The 20,126-nt window shown below is 49.7% G+C and overlaps 1 protein-coding gene across 18 annotated transcripts in view; it reads left to right on the forward strand.

Moving 5' to 3' along the window:
- Window positions 1-20,126, forward strand: part of CYRIB (CYFIP related Rac1 interactor B) — a 143,419-nt gene that overhangs the window by 18,834 nt on the left and 104,459 nt on the right. For 2 of the 18 annotated variants that reach the window (XM_072733913.1, XM_072733926.1), the window contains exon 1: window positions 12,633-12,750. The exons of the other annotated variants lie outside the window; for them this stretch is intronic. The gene's annotated coding sequence lies outside the window, so the exon portion shown is untranslated. Of the gene's footprint in view, window positions 1-12,632; window positions 12,751-20,126 lie in introns of those variants that run through there. 18 annotated transcript variants of the gene reach the window in all.

A 20,126-nucleotide genomic window follows, 5' to 3' on the forward strand; every position in this document is an offset into this window, starting at 1 on the left:
CCCAAGAGCCCCTTTTTTTCCTCTAGGCCGGGGACTTTTGATTGACAGCCAGTGATGATACAGGGAGGCTGTGAGCCCATGATGGGGTGAGGGACGTTGGACTCAGCCTCGGAGACCAAGGAGGGCTTCCCAGAAGAAGAGGCATCCAAAAGGGCAGGGGCTGTGTTTTATTACTCCTCAAATTCCTAGCTCCAAGCAGAGGTCTTCCCATAGAAACAGGTGTTCAGTGAAGGCTGAATGAGGGAATGTGCAAAAGGGTTTAATACACCGGAAAATAGTGCAAGTGTCAGGTGTTGGTATCCTGATGTGTGGAGGGTAGAACAGGGGCACCTGAGACTAACTTTATCTACCTGTTTTCTAAGGACCGACTGTTGGCAAGAACGAGGGGGCGTGCCCTGGGGTGTGTCCACCCAGGAAGCCCAAGGCTTGACATTTTTAACCAGCTCAGTAGCCTGCAGCCCTTCTAATAGGATCCAGATTTAGACATGCAGCCCTGGTCCTCTGGACCTGGTCCTAGGGCTGGTGGCTGACTGAGGGGGTAGCTCCTTTGTGTGTGTGTGTGTGTGTGTGTGTGTGTGTGTCGACATGGAGTGATGCCTGGAACATGCTAAAAAAGGCCTACTACAGCTTATATTCAGATCACCTCTAACTCTCCACTACAGCTGCCATCGCATCCCCAAAGCCGAAGTCACTTTGTTTCTGGCCTCTCCTCTAGTTGACTGGACTTCTGAAGTCCAGGATGGCACAGATGCCTCTTTGAAACCCACGTACCCGGCGTAGGACCTGACCCATCTGGGCCTTGGGACAGTTTGCAGAGTGAATGAATGCATGCATGAAGGAACAAATGAATGAATGAATTTCAGATCATGGCAATGAAGTTGTCCAGAATGTATCTGCAGCTCCGTGTCTTCATGCGGTGGAGGGAGGGGGCTGTTTCTGGAAAATGACCTTTTGCTACTGCTTTAGATGTTTTGCAATAGCAGATACTTGAAATTCTGCTTGACACTTGCTCTCTGTGGTGAGAGATGAAGAAACACTTCCTTTGTTCACACTTGGCTCTGGTGCTATGTAGACATAGGCAGGGGCCTCTCCCTCACTGCTGCCACCCTGGGAGTTCCTGAGTCCCCTCTGTGGGACCAGTTATGGAGAGAAAAGGCTCATGGATCTACAGTTACGTAATTTCCACAGTTTGCTGCGTTGGTGTGTCTCGTGGACACTTGCTGTATTTTGGGGTGCTCAGCATCCTGCCTGCCTTCTCGTTAGGGGAAACCTCCAGCATGTAGGTCTTGGAAGGGGGCAAAGCTCTCAAAGTATGGAGGCTGAGGTAGGCCAGACATTCTTTCTTCCTGCCTCCCCTCGGCTACAGGACATTGGTCCTGGCCAAGCCCCACAGTGAAGCAGGGCCAGTGAGCGGTTCCTCAGAACTGGGAGTCCAGTTGAGATTGGCGAGCATCCTAAGCAGACGTCCTGTGGTGTGGCCTTGGTCACATTTCCCCTCTGTCCAGTCTCCCTTGGTCCTTTATCCCAAGCTAGCTCTCCAGCCTGCCTGTTGCTTCCGGGGCTTTTCATTATTTTCTCATCAAATTCCTATTCTCCATAAAATAGTCATCAGTGACTTCTGTTGTCTCTAATCAATAACCCCCACCGAGCTGCATGGCTGAGGCCGCAGTGAGGGACGCCTCTGTCACGTGGACCTTGGAAACGTGGTGAGATGGGCGAGCTTGTGTCGGATGCTCTCCTGTCTCCTCCCTTTCTGTGCTGTGGACACCAGCCAGCCCATGCACATCCTTTGAAGACTCGGTCTCTTGCAGCTCAGGGCAGTAGACATCGGCCACCTACTGTGTGTCATGTCATGTTGCGCTGATAAGCACAGGGATGCAGCAATAAAGAATCTGTGATCCTGGACAGTGAGAGGCTTGCAGGCCAGAGGTGGAGACGGGAACACAGTGGGCTATATGTGCTCAGCCAGGTGGGAGAATAGAGCCAGGCAAAGGTGCCGTGTTTGCACGGGGGACCCGCAGAAAAGGGGTGGCGATGCCTGAGCCAAGGTGGGGGAGGATGTAGGGAGTTAGCTAGACCATCTGGATAGCTGGGAGGAATTTTGCAAAAAAAAAGGCTCAGCATCACCAAACCAGGGAGGTGACAGGTCTTGCAATGGGGGGGGAGGGGAGGCAGGGGGTGGTGGGTGGTCAGTCTGGAAGGGAAAGCAGAAGGCTGAATGCAGGTGACCTGTGGGCCAGGGGTCAGCAGACATTTTCTGTAAAGAACCAGATGGTAAATTTGCAGGCAGTGTGGGCTGCGTGATCACAGCTGGAATACCCTGCCACGGGAGCACCTGGGCAGTCGCAGACAATCCATAAGTGACTGCATATGGCTATATTCTCAACAAACTTTATTGACAAAAGCAGATGGCTTGCCTCGGTTGGCCCATGAGCTGGAGTGTGCTGACCTCTGTTACACACCACGCTAAGGAGTGTGTACTTCACGTTGAGATTATGGAGAGTAGATCTGGTTGCTGATAACAGTACACTCAAGTCAGTGAGGATAGGAACTTAGCATGTGGAACTGAAATATCCAGGTACACAGGCTTTAGGGGGCATTTGCTCTGGGCCCTGGCTCATTCCTCTGTTCTCTCAGCCCTGCCCTCCTTCGTGGTGCTGACATAGCTTCAGCAGTTCCAGCCTTCACATCTGCTCCTCTTCTCCAATTCTTAGGTTATGTGTGCAGCCTGGAGCCAATCCCCATGGGCAGGAGAATGCTCTGTGCTGCTAGGTTAAGGGTCCAGCCAAGGGCCGCCTCTAAGGAGGACATGGTCAACCCTGCCCAAGCCACACGGCTGCTGCCCAGTGGGCCAGGGCGGATGGATACTCATGAAAGTCTTGTAAGCAGAAGAGGGAAGCAACCAGACACGATTTCTAGAAAAATCTCTGGGGATATTGTGGAAAAGAGCCAGGCTAGAGGCAGGGACACTGGGAGGAGGAGCCTGGGAGCCAGTAGCAAGGCAGTGATGCTGGACAGTGAAGGAAGGGAATGGATTTGAAAACCAGGGATGAGGGGATCCTGGGGTGGCTCAGTGATTTAGCACCTGCCTTTGGCCCAGGGCGTGGTCCTGGAGTCCCGGGATCGAGTCCCGCGTCAGGCTCCCTGCGTGGAGCCTGCTTCTCTGTGAGCCTGTGTCTCTGCCTCTCTCTCTCTCTCTGTGTGTGTCTCTCTCATGAATAAATGAATAAAATCTTAAAAAAAAAAAGAAAAAGAAAAAGAAAACCAGGGATGAAACAGATAGAACTTGTGTCTAATGTGTGAAGTCGGTGACGGGAAGGGAGAGAGTGAGAAAGACCAAGTTATTAAGACTCATCAGTCTCTAGCTTGGCAACCAGGAGGACTAGATGAGGAGCCCAGGGGTAAGGGAAGATGTGGAGTTGGTGGTGGACGAGATGAACTAGCAGGTGTGACTTTACCCTAGGTCACCCCTCCTGCCTTCACCTCCATGCCCCACCCACAGTAGGTCCCATCTTTGATTTTTAGAGTTTAGGGACAGCCAGGAAAAGCTGTGTTACCAGAGGGGAAAGCTGGTTCTTCTCCCTTCCCCTTTATTGCTCTTTGCTGTGACTGCCAGGGCGCTCAGAGCCAAATTTGTGCTTAATCACCAGCAGCCATTAAGGTCCCTTGTTCCAGTCCATTTGCTCTGTCCCCACTGTCATTTTCTCTTTCTGTTTATTCTCTTCATCTGTCCTTTCTTGTGTTGCAAGTTATCCCGAATCTCTTTTGGAAGGATGCAGGGTTATAAATAAATAAATGATAAAAGCGGAAATAAAGGACACTGTGTCAATTCAGAGGCTGAATTTCTACCCCCTTTCATAAATACTGGTCTGAGACCGATTCGTCTCATCTGTGCCCTGCTGGCCGATCTTAGACTTTAGAGAGTTTAGGTTCCTGGAGGAAGGGGCCTGTGTCTCCTCCACCTCAGTGTCTCCAGCATTCATCACAGTGCCTGGTACGTGCTAGGTGCTCACTAAATGTCTGGAAAAATGAAGTGAATCAATCATGGCAGAGTCACGTGTTAGCTTTCTGAGTGTTGTTCAAGGGTGGCCAGTGGGGTTCTTCTCACTCTTTGACAACTTGGCATGATGCCGGAGGGACATTCCCCCCACCCCCTAAATCATTCTTCTGTTCTTCAGTTGCTCCTACTGAAAACGTACATCAGACCCTCTGCTGAAAACCCTCAATGGCTTTCTGTTGTCACCGAAAAACTGAACAGAACCCAAGGTCTTGAGGCCCTGGCTCCTGCCTTCCCGAGTTCCCTTGTGGCCCCCTGCTCTTCCTCACCTGCGGTCGTCCCCCAGCTTCTTTGCATTCCCCGGAGAACTGGCCTCTTTCCAGCCTTGGCTCGTGCTGTTCCCTCTGCCTGCTGTGTCACTGAGTCTTTGCAGGACAGGTGCCTCCTTCCTCAGTTTCACCTTCTTGTATCAGATCTTCCCTCGTATCCCAAGACCCTGTGCCTTCCCTTCAGAGCTCTCCTCTCGTTTGTAAGTGGTGTGTGTGGCTGGGGTGCCTATTAGGTCTCCCCACTGCCCCCCTCCAAAAGGTAGAGACTACTTCTATTTGTTTGTTCACCTTGGCTTCCCAGAGTCTTGCCCCACACCTGGAACTTGGTAAGTACTTGCTCAGTAAATGCTCATTGAATGAACCTAGGCTGGCCATTCATCCATTCAACCAGTATTTATTGAGCACCTACTAAGTGCCAGGCAGGCACTGTGCTAAATAAAATTTAGGGCTACAGTGGAGAACTGAAGAGACATAATGTCTATCCTCCTAGAGTTTTCATTTTGGCTCCTTAGCTTGCTCTGCCTTTGAACCATGTCTTGTTCTTTACCTCTTCCTCCATTTGTATATATGTATAAGTACATACATAGGTGTATGTGTGTATGTGAAACCATTTACTAAACATCTATGTTCTATCTATAAAATGTGCTTTTGTACACATATACTTGTCTGTATATGTAAAACATGCAGCTGTATGTACATACACGTATATGAAAACAAGCGTTTTTTGAATACCCATCATACACTACAAATAACATGTATTCATATATAAAACACGCATCTACAGTATGTCCATTTGTATGGTTCCAGGTGTTTACTGAGTACCCTCTGTGCCTGCTTGTGCCAGGAATTAGGGGAGTGCACTCTAGTAGAAGAAGGGGGGGAGGAAGGTACCATTTCTATCTGCTGGAACGCCCTGATAGGGACAAGGTGGTGGGGGTGTTGAGGGGTGACCCTGGGCAGGCCTACCTTGAGGTGTGAGCAGGGAAGGGCATGAGGCCTGCAGGTCCTGGAGCAGAGCAGAGTTGGGTCCAGTCTTTCCCACTCCCGCAGTGAGTATGGTCTGGCGTGGTGGCTCCTTACATACGGACTCAGGTGTTTGCCGGAATCTGAGATCGTCTGGGGATGGACTCAATTTGGGTTCTTTTAAAATAATCAATGAAATGGAAATTTCGGAACACCCGGAGACTTAGATTCATGCAGACATCTCTTTTTCCTTAGACTTGATAGTGGTGTGCGGGCAGGGTGTGTGTGTGTGTGTGTGTGCGCGCATGCAGGAGGCACCCCTCCCCTGCCCCCTCAACCCCTCCTTCATCTAGATCTTGACCATTTGTCCAAGTCTTCTTGTCAGGATCCCTTATTCTCTTGCCCTATTCCCTCCTGTGTCTTGAAGACAAAATAAGGGCACTTAATGCTGCTCATGGTGCCCGGGGACAGGGCTCCCGGGGGCTTCTTCAGTGGCACGGGTTCTAGACACGTCACCTGCATGAGCCCTACTTGCTGGCCACGTCCTACACTGGCAATTTTTTTTTTTTATAACAGCTTTACTGAGGCATATGGCAGAGAGAATAATGGCCTCCCAATCATATCCACACCCTAATCTCCAGAGCCTGTGGATATATTACCTTATCTGGCGATAGGTGACGCAGACGTGACACAGTTAAAGATCATGAGCTGGGAAAATCACCCTGCATTATCCGGTGGGCCTCATAAGAGGGAAGGTCGGGGTCAGAGAACGAGGTGAATGATGGAAACAGAGTCAGAATTGGAGATATGAGGATGCCACACTGTTGGCTTTGAAGATGGGGGCGGGGCACAGGCCAAGGGACGCGACAGCCACCAGAGACCACAGAGAACACGTTCGCCCCCAGAGGCTCTGGAGGATTTGTGGGCCTGCTGACACCTTGATTTAAACCCAGGGAAGCCTGTTCTGGATTCTAGACCTCCAGAAATCTTTTTTTTTTTTTAAAGATTTTATTTATTTATTCTTGAGAGATAGAGGCAGAGACACAGGCAGAGGGAGAAGCAGACTCTGTGCAGAGAGCCCGACACGGGGCTTGATCCCTGGACCCCAGGGATCACAACCTGAGCCAAAGGCCGACACTCAACCACTGAGCCACCCACGTGTCCCCTGACTTCCAGAATTCTAAGATAATAAATTTGTGTTGTTCTAAGCTGCTACATTTGTGGTCATTGTAACAGGAAACTAATTCAAGGTGTATTTTATGTATCATGAATCTACCCATATCACATGTATAGTTCAGTGGTTTAAGACACTTTACCCACTGGTGCAAGCATAACTGTAATACAGTTTCAGGATATTTTCATCACCCAATAAGATCCTTCCTGTCCATTCACAGTTACTCCCTGTGCTCAGCCCCAGGTAACCACCAATCTACCTTTTGTCTCTCTAAATTCATCTATAAACTTGCCTTTGGGGTATTTCATATAAGTGAAATAATATGACATGTGGTTTCTGTGTCTGGCTTTTGTAACTGAGTGTAATGTTGTTGAGGTTCATCTGGGCTGTCGAGTGCATGAGTACTTTGTTCCTTTTTATCGTGGGATAATAATCCGTTGTGCAGATACAGCGCGTGGTCTCTCTGCTCCACGTGGATTCGTTTCTCTGTTCCACGGCGGATAGACGTTTGGGTTGTTTGTGGGTTTGGGACTCTTGGGTAATGATCCTCTAAGCATTCGTGTGTCTTTGTATTGACATAGGTTTTCATTATTTCCTGGGCAGATACATTGGGGTGGGATTTGGTGGGTTGTGTGGAGTTTTATGTTGAGCTTTTTTTTGGAGGAACTGCCAAATTGTTTTCCAAAGCGGCGACACCATTTTTAATTCCCACCAGCAATTTATGAGGGTCCCCTCTTCCTGGCTTTTTATTTTTTTTTAAGATTTTTTTTTTTTTTTTATTCATAAGAGACACAGAGAGAGAGAGAGAGGCAGAGACACAGGCAGAGGGAGAAGCAGGCTCCATGCAGGGAGCCCGATGTGGGACTCGATCCCAGGACCACAGGATCACGCCCTGAGTCAAAGGCAGATGCTCAACCACTGAGCCACCCAGGTGCCCCTCTACCTGGCTTTCAATTCTCAAAGGATGGTAGGTAGCAAAAGGGGCTAAGTGTGTGTGTGTGCGCGTGTACATGCACATACGTGTGTTCATAGGCACACACCCGCAGAACGTTGTCAAGGGACTGTCTCCACTACTTGTAATTGGCTGTAGCAGGAAGTAAAGAAAAGAAGAAAGACTGTTCTCTTTTCTGGGCTTTGAAGAGATAAGTTCCAGCAGCTTCCCTGCATCTCTTTTCGCCCCTGCCCTCAGTATACGCCCTACAGCTCAATAAAGTCCGTTGGGGTTCTCCATCTGTGATCCTTGATCCTTCCTACATTCTCTTATCACCAGGTTTGTTTTGAGCATTTGCCAAAATCTGGGGCTTCGGCATTGGGTGAGACCTGATATTGGTCCTTTTACTATAAGCAGTAGAGCCAGAAAGTTCACGCCATGAGTGGAAGGTTTAAGTCACCAAGCTTTTCTTCTTTACCCCAAGCAGGTCAGCTACAGCATTAGCACACCGCTACCCCCAGTTCCAGCTTCTGCTTATAAGTTCTGCTTTTTCCCTTGTCTGAGCAAGTCTAGACTCTACTGGGGGGGGGGGGGGGGGGGCAGGGTTGGGGGCTGGGGGACAGACCAGAGGTTCAGCCTATAGATAGATTGTTTAGAAGGGGTGTGGTGGTGAGAGGCCCTGGCCCTGCCATGGGGGGCATGATGAGGGGTGAGATCCAGACATAAGGCATGATACTCAGTCTGGGTGCGGTGGGTCGGGAGCCCCCTCTTTGTTCCTCAGTGGCAACAATAAACAGAGCACAAGCTTAATTTTGGCCACAGATCAATAAAGGAATCTTGCACATATTACATAGTCTATTGCTACATGTGGGAAAGGGTCAGAGAGACTTTGGTGACTGGCTTTACCTTCCATTGGATCCTACGAGGAAAAAAAGTGAGCAATTTTACGGTGACCATTAGAGGTTTGCAGTTTGAGGAGAAACTCTGCCGGGGGCTTCTAGACCTATGCCTAGATGACCCGGCTGTAGAGCTGGATGTTGGAGCTGACCCCGAGCCCAGGGTGGTCGGCCCCCAGGCAGGAAGCCAGCCACCTAGGCTCTGACCCTGAGCCCAAGGGTGTGGATGGGATGGTGTCGGCAGGCCTGAGCAGCCAAGGGGTTGATGGGTGGCAGGAGGGGAAAGACTCAGAAAATCTCGGATGATGACCTGGGTCAGCAGATTGGGTATTGTAATACCCCAGTTTCACTGGGGATATTGTTGCCATTTTTGAAAATGAAGAAACAGGCTCAGAGAAGCTAAATGACTGGTCCAAGGCCACACAGTGAGCAAAAGGAACAGCCAGAAATTCACCTTCCAGGCTGTTTCTGAAATCACTGTGACCTTGCAAGGTTCTTCTTCTTTAGAGGTCAATGAGCCATACAGGACACCACCCTGAGCCGCAAATGAACGTCCTCATGACAGCTTGCTGGGTCCGGGAGAGATTAGACATTTTCACAAAGAGCCACCACTGCTCGGTCCCCACATTAGAAAGTGGAGACTTCGGCCCCTTGCACAACTAGCTGCTGTCACTGTCTGTGTTACCAGTGTTGGGGGGCGGGGGGTGCGTGGAGAGACTGAGAAACCCGCTGAATCCAAGGAAGGCTGGAAGGCTCCAGTCGCTGTGCCGGGAAACACAGAGACCCCCAACTTCCAGAGGAGATCTAGTGCAAAAGAGCAGAAAATACATGTGGCTTAGATAATTTTAAGTGGGCATGTACTAATTAGTGTCGTAATAAAATAAAACGGAGGTAAAGTTATCTATAATGTTGGTTGGGTTGGGGAGGGGGGAAGCAGAGAGCCCGCTGTTGGCCCTGGCTTCTCTGCCCCCTGACTGTGTGACCCCGGGCTATCATGTCACTTCTCCGATTTCCAGCTTCCACTTCTGTAAAATGGGAACGTTGCACCAGAAGATCTCTAAAATCTATTTTGACGTCAACTCGGCACATGGGAGTTAGGAACCCTGTAAGTTGATGTTCAGTGTCAAGAGGAGTTTTAGCCAGAGATTTTTTTTTCCCCCCCTGGTGGCTTTGGATGAAATTTACCGAGCTGGCCAGTGGTTTCAGCGGAAACAAACAAACCCCTTTAATTTACATGACAAAGGCTTATTTATCTCAGAGCATCTTGGTCTTAGGTGGGTGTTAGAGAGCTGGGGGAGGGCCTGGATAACCATCAAAGGGTAGAGGCTGGGTTTCCGAGGTTCCTTGAGCCCTTCCTCCCTCCCGATGGGGAGTGGGGGCTTTGAGCTCAGTGGAAGGGCTGTAGGTTACATGAAGGAGGAGCTTGAAGGGTCAGCCTGGTCCTCAGAGAGCTTCCCGTGTCACTGGGACTGTGACAGCACCTACCGTCTGGAACACTCGCTATCAGGCGGAGTGTGCAAACGCCCGTGGACGAACAGGGGGCTCCTGTGGGGGAGAGCACAGATCCCCACCGGCCAGGTGGTGAAGCCGTGTGAGAGGAATCTGCATCATAATCTGTAGGCACCGCAGAGCCTGTGAAGGATTTGCACATTAGAAAAGGCAGTGTGGGAGGTGGGGGGGGGGCACAGGGGGGAGAATCTGGGGTCTGGGGTCCACAGTGAAGAGGGGGTTGCTCTGTACGCACTGTGCAGAGGGCCTCGGGCTGGAGCCAGCCTCCTGGTGCCATCGACAAGCCACTGAGTCAGGCCTGAAGTGGCACCCGGGCCGGGAAGCGGGGCCTGGCAGCAACCAACCAGCAGCTTCTCGTAAACCCATTGAGGATTGTGTCTGTCGGTGACTGGGTTGCAAGTGACAGAAACCAAACTCAAGCTAGCTCAGGTTTAAAAAAGATAATTTCTTGTGTCAAGTGGCTAAACGGGCATGGCTAATCCAGGGGCCGGGCTTTGTCTCTGTTCCTTGGTCCCGCTTTCCTTCCTCCTCCTCTCTTAGGCGGTCTCGCCTTTCCAGATGGCAAGAGCCTGCCAGCAGCGTGGGCCCAGGCTTATGTCTTCCCATGTTAACCACCCCGTGCAGGAAACAAGGCATCCTTTTGGGTGTCTGCAGCCCGACCACTAGAGAAGGCTCTTACCAGCCAGCGAGGGTCACATGCCCATTCTTGAACCTCAAGAGGACTCTAATGACCATTTAGTCACATGCCCGTTCTGCAGCCAGCCATGGATTCTAGAAGGTTCTGTGCTTTGATTACCTTCCCTGAGGTAACATACTGGCCCCTGGAGTGTGTGGAGGGGAGGATTGGGGATGCCTTGTTGGAAAACTGGGTGCCATTACCTGAAGGGGCATGGAGGCTGGGCAAGCAAAGACGTCAGCTGTGCATTGCCAGGAGCTCAGCCTTTGCTTTTGCCTGCCTAGGAAGTCTTCTGTTGATGTGATGACCTGAACTTGGATGGACTGAGTGGCCTAGAGGGAGAGGGGTCCATAGCCTGGCCTTAGTACCACTGCCACAGGAACCAATCTCCTCTGTTCCTTCTCTTTCCCTGCAGCAAACTAGTATTACGGCCCTGTCCCTCTTCTGATCACCTCCAAATTTTGTGTGCATGCTTCACGTGCTTCACTTGTGCCTGGGGATGATGGTCAGAATGCTTAACCCACCAGAGTAATTTCTGGAAGCCTCTACACTGCCTGATGTTTTTTTTTTTTTTTTAAGATTTTATTTATTCATTCATGAGAGACAGAGATAGAGAGAGAGAGAGAGGCGCAGAGACACAGGAGGGAGAAGCAGGCTCCATGCAGGGAGCCTGACGTGGGATTCGATCCCAGGTCTCCAGGATCAGGCCCTGGGCCAAAGGCAGGCGCTAAACCGCTGAGCCACCCGGGCTGCCCTACACCTCCTGATGTTCATCCTTTCCTTGCTGGGTCTTGGGGTGGGTGGGTGGGTCTGGGAGTGCTGGGGGCAGAGGGTCACTGAAGGTGAGGACTCTGGACAGCAGCCACTTCCCATCCTCCTCAATTATTTCATATTTTCACAACTGATACCCACATGCTGGTGTGAAGCAGCTGCACACTTGCTGCTGGTGTGAGAGCTTTCTGGGGTGGCGGGTGGTTGGTGGCTGGAGTAGAATGTTCCTCACTTCTATCCCACCCCCAAATCTTGCTCACACTCACGCCCTCAGATGATTCTCCGTGGGCCTTTCTCAGAGTGAATGTGCCATTGATTTTTGTGGAGGTCGATTGAAAAGAGCAGGGGCGATTGTTCTGGAAATGGTGGTTTTCCCCAGCTCACCCCGAGCTCTCGGCTGGCGTGTGTGGTTGTTCAAGACCGAGTCCCCTTTCCTCTGAGGTTCTACTTGGCCACCATGCCCACGCTACTCTCTTTGCACCTTTTTTTCTTTCTTTCCTGCGAGCAGTTCAGGTTTATAGGCCTTGGAGAGTGTGCAAATATTTTATTTTAATTAAGGAAGTCTGGAATGAGGAATAGAAAAAAGCTACTTCTTGCTTATTTCTGGGGGCTCCGGCAGGACAGGGTGGGGATGTCTCTGGTGCCAACAGCCACCTCAGCGGTCATCTGGTCCTCCAGGGTGGTCCAGGCACCCGAGAGGATCGGTCAGGAGGGGGGGCACCGGGGGGGGGTCCGCTGGCCCAGGGTGGCCCGTGGGAAGAGAAAGGGGAAATAAGGCAGGAGGGTACACACTTGGGAAGCTCTTCTGGGCCAGCATCTGGAGCACAGAGCAGGTGATGAAAGGTGTAGGACCTGCCATCTGAACAATCCCTGCCACCTGTTGGTGCATCCTGCTGGCTGGTCGCGGTGCCCATCTGGTCCCTTTGCTTGATTTCAGCTAATAATCCTCACCACCAGATTTAGTGGTAAATATTACTATTCCCGTTTTATAGCTGAGGAAGCTGAGCCTAGAGAGGTTAAGAACCATGTTCAGGATCACCCAGCTACTAAGTGGCAGCCCAGGTGAGTCAGAGTCCGGAGCTGTGCCCAAAATGCCCCCCCTTTGGTGGTGCCCAAAGGGAGCTCTTAAGAGAACCCCCAGACTCTTGGAGGATAGGTAGGGTCCCTAGAATACTAAAGTGAGAATTTATCTTGAGTGGCAGAGCCTGAATATTGGTCAGAAGATGGAGAAAAAATGGTGTGTGTGCAGCTAGGGTGGGGGAGCTCTGGGCAGCAGCCTAGGGGTATCAGGAAGAGAAAGAACCCAGGAGCCCAGAGTTCCTGTCCCGGCCCTGCCCCCAGCGTCATGGGGCCTTGGGTGAGTCATACCATCGCTAGGAGCTGGTTTCCTTTTCAGTGAAATGAGGGTAAGAACCACAATAATAGCATTTATTGCGGGCTTCCTTAGTGCCAGCACCAGCCCCGGGACACCAGGACCAGAGAGGTACAAGGACTTCAGAGAGAGGTACAGGGCTTCTGCCCTGGGGGACTCTGGGACTCAAGGGGAAGGAGGACACCGCCCACCACACCCCCACTAATGCTGCACCTGAGACAGATTTGGTACTGGGGAACCAGAAGGTGGTTCCATCCAAGTTGGGGGGAGGGGGTGGGGGTGGCTTATGCCCCAGCTCTGGCTTCAGGGCCCTATGGCCTTCTCACTGCTGTCCCGGCAGCGGAGGGAATTAACCCTTTAGAAGGGGACTTCTTCCCAAAGCCACAGATAGGGCTTCTCTCTGCTGGTGATCCTTCTCCTCGTGGCCGCTCCTAAGAATCCCCTTCCTTCCTTCCGAAGCATTCAGATGAAAAATACCAAGACCCCAGCTGTGCAGCAGTCACCTGAGAGCTTTTTGCAAACACCAATTCCCAGTCCTGGGGAACACTGTTTTTGAAAAGCTCCCAGGGTGATGCTGATTTGCAGCTTGCCCCTCTGGGGACCCTCTGCCCCTTCCTGCCCTGGAGAGGCTCCAGAGAGGATCCGCCAGAGGATCCTTGGGCTGCAGCAAGTGGATCCCCGTGGGAGGGAGCAGGAACAGATGTGCAGGGGAGTCCGTGCTGGGAAGGACGAGCTCTAGGGTGATCCCCTGCACCTGCTCTGCTCCATGTCGCCCTTCTCTGTCCCTGCCCGGCCTGGCAGTGCCTGCTTCCTCTGTGCTGCCTCCTCCCTGTTCTGTGACCAGGCTGGATCCCTGCACCTGGCATCGCCCACGCCCCAGTGACCCGGCACACTATCTTCCAGTCGCCCCGTGCCCCCTGCCCCGTGGTACCTCCTGATGGAGGTACAGCGCTACGACAGGCCTGGGACAGAAAGCAAATCATGGCGAGCCCTGTGGGACAGCTGTGGCAGTTTAGAATCTGATTTTAAACCTGACAGGTATTTTGAAGACCTGCTTGCAATGATTCCTCTTCGTTCACTTTTGGGGATCAGAATCAAATTCTTCGTAGCATTTTTTACATAAACTTGATTTAGCCGCTTCTAAAGAAAGCCTGTTTCTTGAAGTTTAATGGGCCAGCCACTTCCTCGGTTCCTCACTTACACTGGCCAGAGTGCAGGTGCTCATAGCCACCTGTGGCTGGTGCCGCCTTACTGGACATTGCAGGTGCAGAGCAGCTGCGTCATTGCAGACAGTTCTGTTGGACAGTAATGAGCGCCACTGACCACATGGCACAGAGAGGGCTCGGGGCCCGGCTGTACAGCTGGGCATGGCTAGAGGGAGGAAATTGTGAGCAGGTTCTCTGACCCTGTTGGTATCCACTGCTAGAGTGACCGGCCGACCTGCTTTGCTTGGAACAGAGGGGTTTCCCGGGACGCGGGACTTTCCTTGCAAAAGCTGGGAAATTCCCTGGTAAACTGGGATGGGTTGGGGTGTTCATGACACCATTTCCATGTAGGTGTCACTGCTGTGCCCGGGTCCAGGACGCAGAGTTTGGCAGAGAGTCACGGAAAGCTCAGAAGGGAGCTAGCTGAATAGGTGATGGCATCATTCAGGTATAGTGAGAGGAGTGCTCTGGAAAAGGGGAGCCTCTGGGTAAGGTGTACCCAGCAGGAGTCCCCATCTGAATTGAAGGCTCTATCAATGGGTATATCTCAACAGAGAGGGGGGTGGGGGGGGGGGAGAGAACACACACCTGGGAGGCAGTTAACCAGATGAGAGTCTGGAAATGGGAAGAAGCTAAGTGACCATCCCTGTGCAGTGAGCAGTGGGAAAACTCAGGTGTGACTCTGCTCTGATCCTACTGCCTTCCCTCCAGCTTTCACGTTGTCTCACCTATAGAATCGGGGTTGCACCAGATACACAGAAATCATACTCTGCGCCTCTGCCAACGTCACTTTTTCGAGTAGATGGTGATATGTCTTTAAAGGCGACACATCCTTACACAGTGAATGTGTTTGATAATCTGCTATTTGGGGCACATGACCTTTATCTTGCCCTTCCATTGGTGAGCGGCTCCCCTTTTCTCTTCTTTGATAATGATTGGGCCAGAGCTAGCCTGAAGGGTTCAGGTTTAACTGAGATGCTATTAAGTCTGGCACGCAGTGGCCATTTGGTATAGGACAGTTCTTTTCCTTCCTTCTGCTCCTCCTGCTCCTCTTCCTTCCTGCCTTCACTCTCTGTTTCTTAAATTAATGCCATACCGAGTGCACTTCTTGAGAAAGAACGACGACCACTTAATGATACAATGTACAGGGATGATTAAGGTTATTAAAGAGATGATTGGTTAAGACTCTAAAATATTTGTTTTGAACATTTACCAACGTTCTGAGCACCCTATGTAGTCTCTCTCCCCTTCCCCTAAAATATTGGAGATTTCTCAAGGTTAGAGATTTGTCCAAATTCATCTCTTGGACAGAGAATTGTAAGTACTACAGTTTCGTTAAGAACACTTTTAAGTATGAGTGATGGATCATGGCAGTATGGAGAAATGTTAAGACATGGATGCATCTTTTCATAAAAAAGGATTTTATTTATTTGAGAGAGAGAGAGTGAGCATGCATAAGCAGGGAGAGGGGCAGAGGAGCTCCTCTGCTCAGCAGGGAGCCTGCCCACTTGGGGCTCATGGGGCTCAATTCCAGGTCCCTGGGATCACACCTGAGACCTGAGCCGAAGGCAGATGCTTAGCGACTTAGCCACCCAGGCATCCCGACATGGATGCATCTTAAGCTGGGAGAAATGATGAGGGAAAGTGTAGAAACCACGTTTGGATTCCATCCTGTTTGCAGAATATGATCCTGAAAATGGTCTGTAGGAGAGAAGGGATGCAAAGGGAAATGGTAGTTAATAGGTTGTGTTGCTGAGCATGATCTTTGACAGAGAACTGCCCACGGTGATAGTGGTATCTCCCCAGATCCCAGGCCGGGGGCTGGGAGGAAGGTGACATCTCAGGGTCCTTCCACAAGGAAGATCTCAGGGGGCAGTATGTGAAGAAGCTCTAGGAGCCTGTATGCCTCCAGGGGGGCAGTATGTGAAATGAAGCTGGGCTACTTTGTTGGGTGGAAAAATCCAAGCCAGATAATTTTTTAAAAAAAGATTTTTATTTATTTACTTATTCATGAGAGACACACAGAAAAAGAGGCAGAGGGAGAAGCAGGCTCCATGAGGGGAGCCCAGTGTGGGACTCGATCCCGGGACTCCAGGATCACGCCCTGGGCGGAAGGCAGACGCTCAGCCACTGAGCCACCCAGGCATCCCAAGAATTTTTTTTTTTTTTAAAGTAGGCTCCACGCCCAGCGTGGAGTCCAACACAGAGCTTGGATTCATGACCCTTGAGCCAAGATCAAGAGTCAGATGCTTAACTGACTGAGCCACCCAGGTGCCTCCCTCCCATCCCCAAGCCAGAGAAATTTTGTAAACTTGTGGACCCCAGAATCCATTATGCTATCTCAAAAGAATCCTAAAATATGTGTGGGTTTCCCATCAGGGTGGTGAATGTGCATTGGAAGTCAGGACTATTTTGTATGTTCTGTGGTATTAGGATTGTAGAAAGTTGATGTATATTGAAATATGTAGAACCTTATCTTTAATATTTGAAGTACATTTTTGGGGATAAGGCATATGTCTGGTTTTGCAAGTAAAAGCAATACTGCTGGAGATAGTGGTGCTGTTGTCATGTAAGATTTCCATAGCTAATTAGTGCTAGTTATGATGAGGAAATTAAACACCTGAGAATGTGTTTCAAGGGACGTTTCTCCCCAGTACATTAGCTGCCTTTCTGGACTGCATCGTTGGCAAGTAAGAATAATAATACGGATTGACAGAGCCATGGAGAACCTGGTTAATAGGAAGGGATATATTCTGAATGGATCGAGGAACAGGTTAGAAACTCCAGCATGGCGGAGGGCTCCTCCAAATGCATTCATGTCCAGCTTGCATCTTTGACGCTTCACAGTTCTGGAATGGTCCTGCAGGAGGTGGCATCCACTGTCACGTGAGTCCGGGAGCACGTTCTCTAGGGATCCCCTGCAGCCCCGTGACAGTGGGAATTCCAGATATTGCAGTTTTTCCAACAACAAAAACAAATCAGCCAAGACAAGCTGGAATCACTTGCACAAGGCCTTTCCCACAACCCACTCGCTAGTGGTTCGGTGCTGGGCCGACTCCGGTGACTTACAGAAGTTTTAATGTTCAGGTAATAGGAACGCCTGGTTCTCTCAAGTGTTATATACACTTAATAGTATAGAAACTAAAGTGAGTAGGGGTACCTGGGTGGCTCAGTGGCTGAGCATCTGCCTTTAGCTCAGGGCATGATCCTGGGGTCCTGGGATCGAGTCCTGCATCAGGCTCCCCGCCGGGAGCCTGCTTCTCCCTCTGCCTATGTCTCTCATGAATAAATAAATACATTCTTTTTTTAAAAAAGAAACTAAAGTGAATACTTTTACTACACAAGATGCCCATCACCCTCAAGGTGCTTATGATTTCAGTGAAAGAGCCAAACATTGGGTGGTCATAGAGGTGGTGTAGGACGAGGCATCAAGTTCAGGTGGTACACTTGAGGGAATGATTGACGTGACCTGCAGTACTTCTCTTGACACTGGTGTCCCCAACCGTTACCTCCTTGTTTCTGATTCTCATTCAGGCCAGGTGTCCGGGACTGCCTCTGTGACCCCATCCTTGTGTCTCATGGTCACCCCGTGGCTTCCACTGTCAGAGCCCTTGTCAGGCAGTGTTGCAGGAGCCAAGCGTGCTCGCTCCCCCGAGTGTGAGGTCTTCCAGGATCTCTGTCACCCTTTCCATCTCTCTTGCCCCTCTGAAGCTTGCTGGCCTGTGACCGTCAGGGCTGTATTCTTATCCTGAGAAGCCAAGCCATCAGAGCCAAAGGCCCTTGTATGATCACTTTTGACCTTGTCTTAGGGCTGCTGTAACAAAATGCCACAGACCAAGTGGCTTATAAATAACTGGTTTATTCCTGAGATCAGGGTACCGCCATAATCAGGTGAGGGCCCTCCTCTGGGTCCTGGGCTTCTCCCTGTATCCTCACACAGTAGAAGGGGTGAGGGGGGGGTCTCTGGGGCCTCTCTTATAAGGCCACGAGCCCCATCCCCCTTCATGACCTAAGCACTTCCCAAGAGCCCTGCCTCCTTTTTTTTTTTTTTTTTTAATATTTTACTTATTTATTTGAGACACAGCACAAGCAGGGGGAGCAGCAGATGGAGAGGGAGAAGAGGGAGAAGCAGGCTCCCCACTGAGCAGGAAGCAGGATGCTGGGGACTTGATCCCAGTACATCAGGATCATGATCTGAGATGAAGGCAGATGTTTAACCTACTGAGCCACCCAGACGCCCTAAGGCCCCACCTCCTTATACTGTCACATGGGACGTTAGGATTCCAGTGTGTGAATTGAGGGGGGGACACCCACATTCAGACCCTAGGACTTGTTAGTGTCATACACATATAAAGAAATGCACATCATGATTCTTTTTGGATATGTGTTTTCAGTCCAGCTGGTTGAAAACTTGACATAGACGTTTGGAGGTGGGAGGCAGAGGGAGCGTGCGGTGAGCTCAGGTGCAGGCGACAGGAGGGGATGCTGACCAGTGTGAATCCTGGACGGGGCACAGCAAATCCTCCAGCATAGCTGCCGAGGTCTCCCGTGCCCTGCACAACAAGCACAAGATGAGGACTGGCATCCCAGAGCCCAGGCAAGCTGGAGCTTTGGAAGTTTTCCTGATAAACACTCCTTGTTTGGATTGAGCAATTTCATTTCTTTTTAAAAACAGATTTGGGGGCTCTCAGGACTGAGGGGTAATCTGACTTTGTGAATCCTCTTCCTCACTCAGGAGCCAGTGTCAGGCAAGTTGGATTGAGAGACCATTTGTAACTAATTGCAGTGTTAGCATTTCCAAGTAACTATGGAAACTGCTGAGCTTTCACGTAGCTTTTTCTGGGCGGATTAGCCAGCTAGCTACCTGTGCAATGATCACATTTATTTATTTATTTTTTCACAAAATCACAGAAAGCATTGATTTGCTCAAAAGTCTGTTTTCATAAGTTTTTGTAAAATATCATCCGAATATTCTTTCTCATTACTGTTAAGTCCCCTGAATACCATAAAAGGCATTTCGGCTTGCTTTAGAATTATCATGAATTCTGAATAATAGTAATTATGCTAAATAGCTAACATTCGTCGAGCATTTGGTTTATATTAGCCACTGTTTCGAGGGAAAGTTTTATTAAATAAGTGATTAAGGGTTGTTGGAAATATTACAGAGCTCTTGTAATTGAACAGGATTATGGGTATAAGTTTATGATTTTATTACCAGGGATAGAATGAATCATGGCTAAGAAAAAACAGCAAGTGATAAACAAGCCAATCAAGTTATAAGGTGAATTCACTGAGGAGAAAGAGTAATTATTTCAGTTATTTTTTGGTGCTTAATTAACATTTATTAAGCATCCTCTGGGTCACAGGCACTGTTAGGTACTTTTACATCTGCTATTTTATTTAATTACGAGGAGTTCTTCACTTCCAGATAAGATTTCCCATGGGCTTCTTTTGACTAATGAATTTTTCTAGCTGGTCCTGCTCATACATTAAGTCACCTGGGGAGCCAGAAAACTGCGGTGGTGCCAGAGTGTCATCCTTAGAGACTGTTTGATTGTACAGGGTTGGGACCCAGCAGCAGGATTTAAAAAAAAAAAAAAAAAAAAAAAAAAGGTTCCTCCCTCTGCCACGAACTCTGGTTAAATCGGCCGGAGTGATGAGAACCTCTGTGTCAGACTATTGGAGATTTTTTTTTCCACTGGCAGAGAAATATTGACTTCAGCAATCAGCAATCATTGCAAACTTTGAGAGTCGTGTGCTACGCCAAGTGAAATAGGTGAAACACCTGTTTTCCTTTGTGTCTTCCCTATGAACTGGGATGTGGGAGGTATCAGGATAATTGCTGAAGGAAGCAGGCCAGAAGATGTTGCCCTGAATGTCTCAGACCCAGAATGTCCAAGTGCCTTATCTGTCCCTGGGTTGTGCTTTGTGGTGTTTATCATGCCAGTGACTTGTTTTTGTTGTTGTTGTTGTTGTTTTTTCTAAGATGTTATTTATTTGAAAGAGAGAGAGAAAGAGCAAGAGAAAGCACGAGCAGCGGGGAGAGGGAGGAGCAGGGAGTCCAACGTGGGGCTTGATCCTAGGACCCGGAGATGATGATCTGAGCCAAAGGCAGATGCTTAACCAACCGAGCCATCCAGGCGCCCCTGTTTTTTGTTTTTTTGTTTTTTGTTTTGTTTTGTTTTGAAGGAAAAAAAAGGACTATTTAGGGAACTTCTACATTAGAGGTAATTCCTTTTAATGAAATACATACATATGTATGTACAGTACGAGTACAGATCTGTAAATAAAAAGTTTCAGAGG

This window comes from Vulpes vulpes, chromosome 13 (genome assembly GCF_048418805.1).
Source record: "Vulpes vulpes isolate BD-2025 chromosome 13, VulVul3, whole genome shotgun sequence".
Taxonomy (NCBI): domain Eukaryota; kingdom Metazoa; phylum Chordata; class Mammalia; order Carnivora; family Canidae; genus Vulpes; species Vulpes vulpes.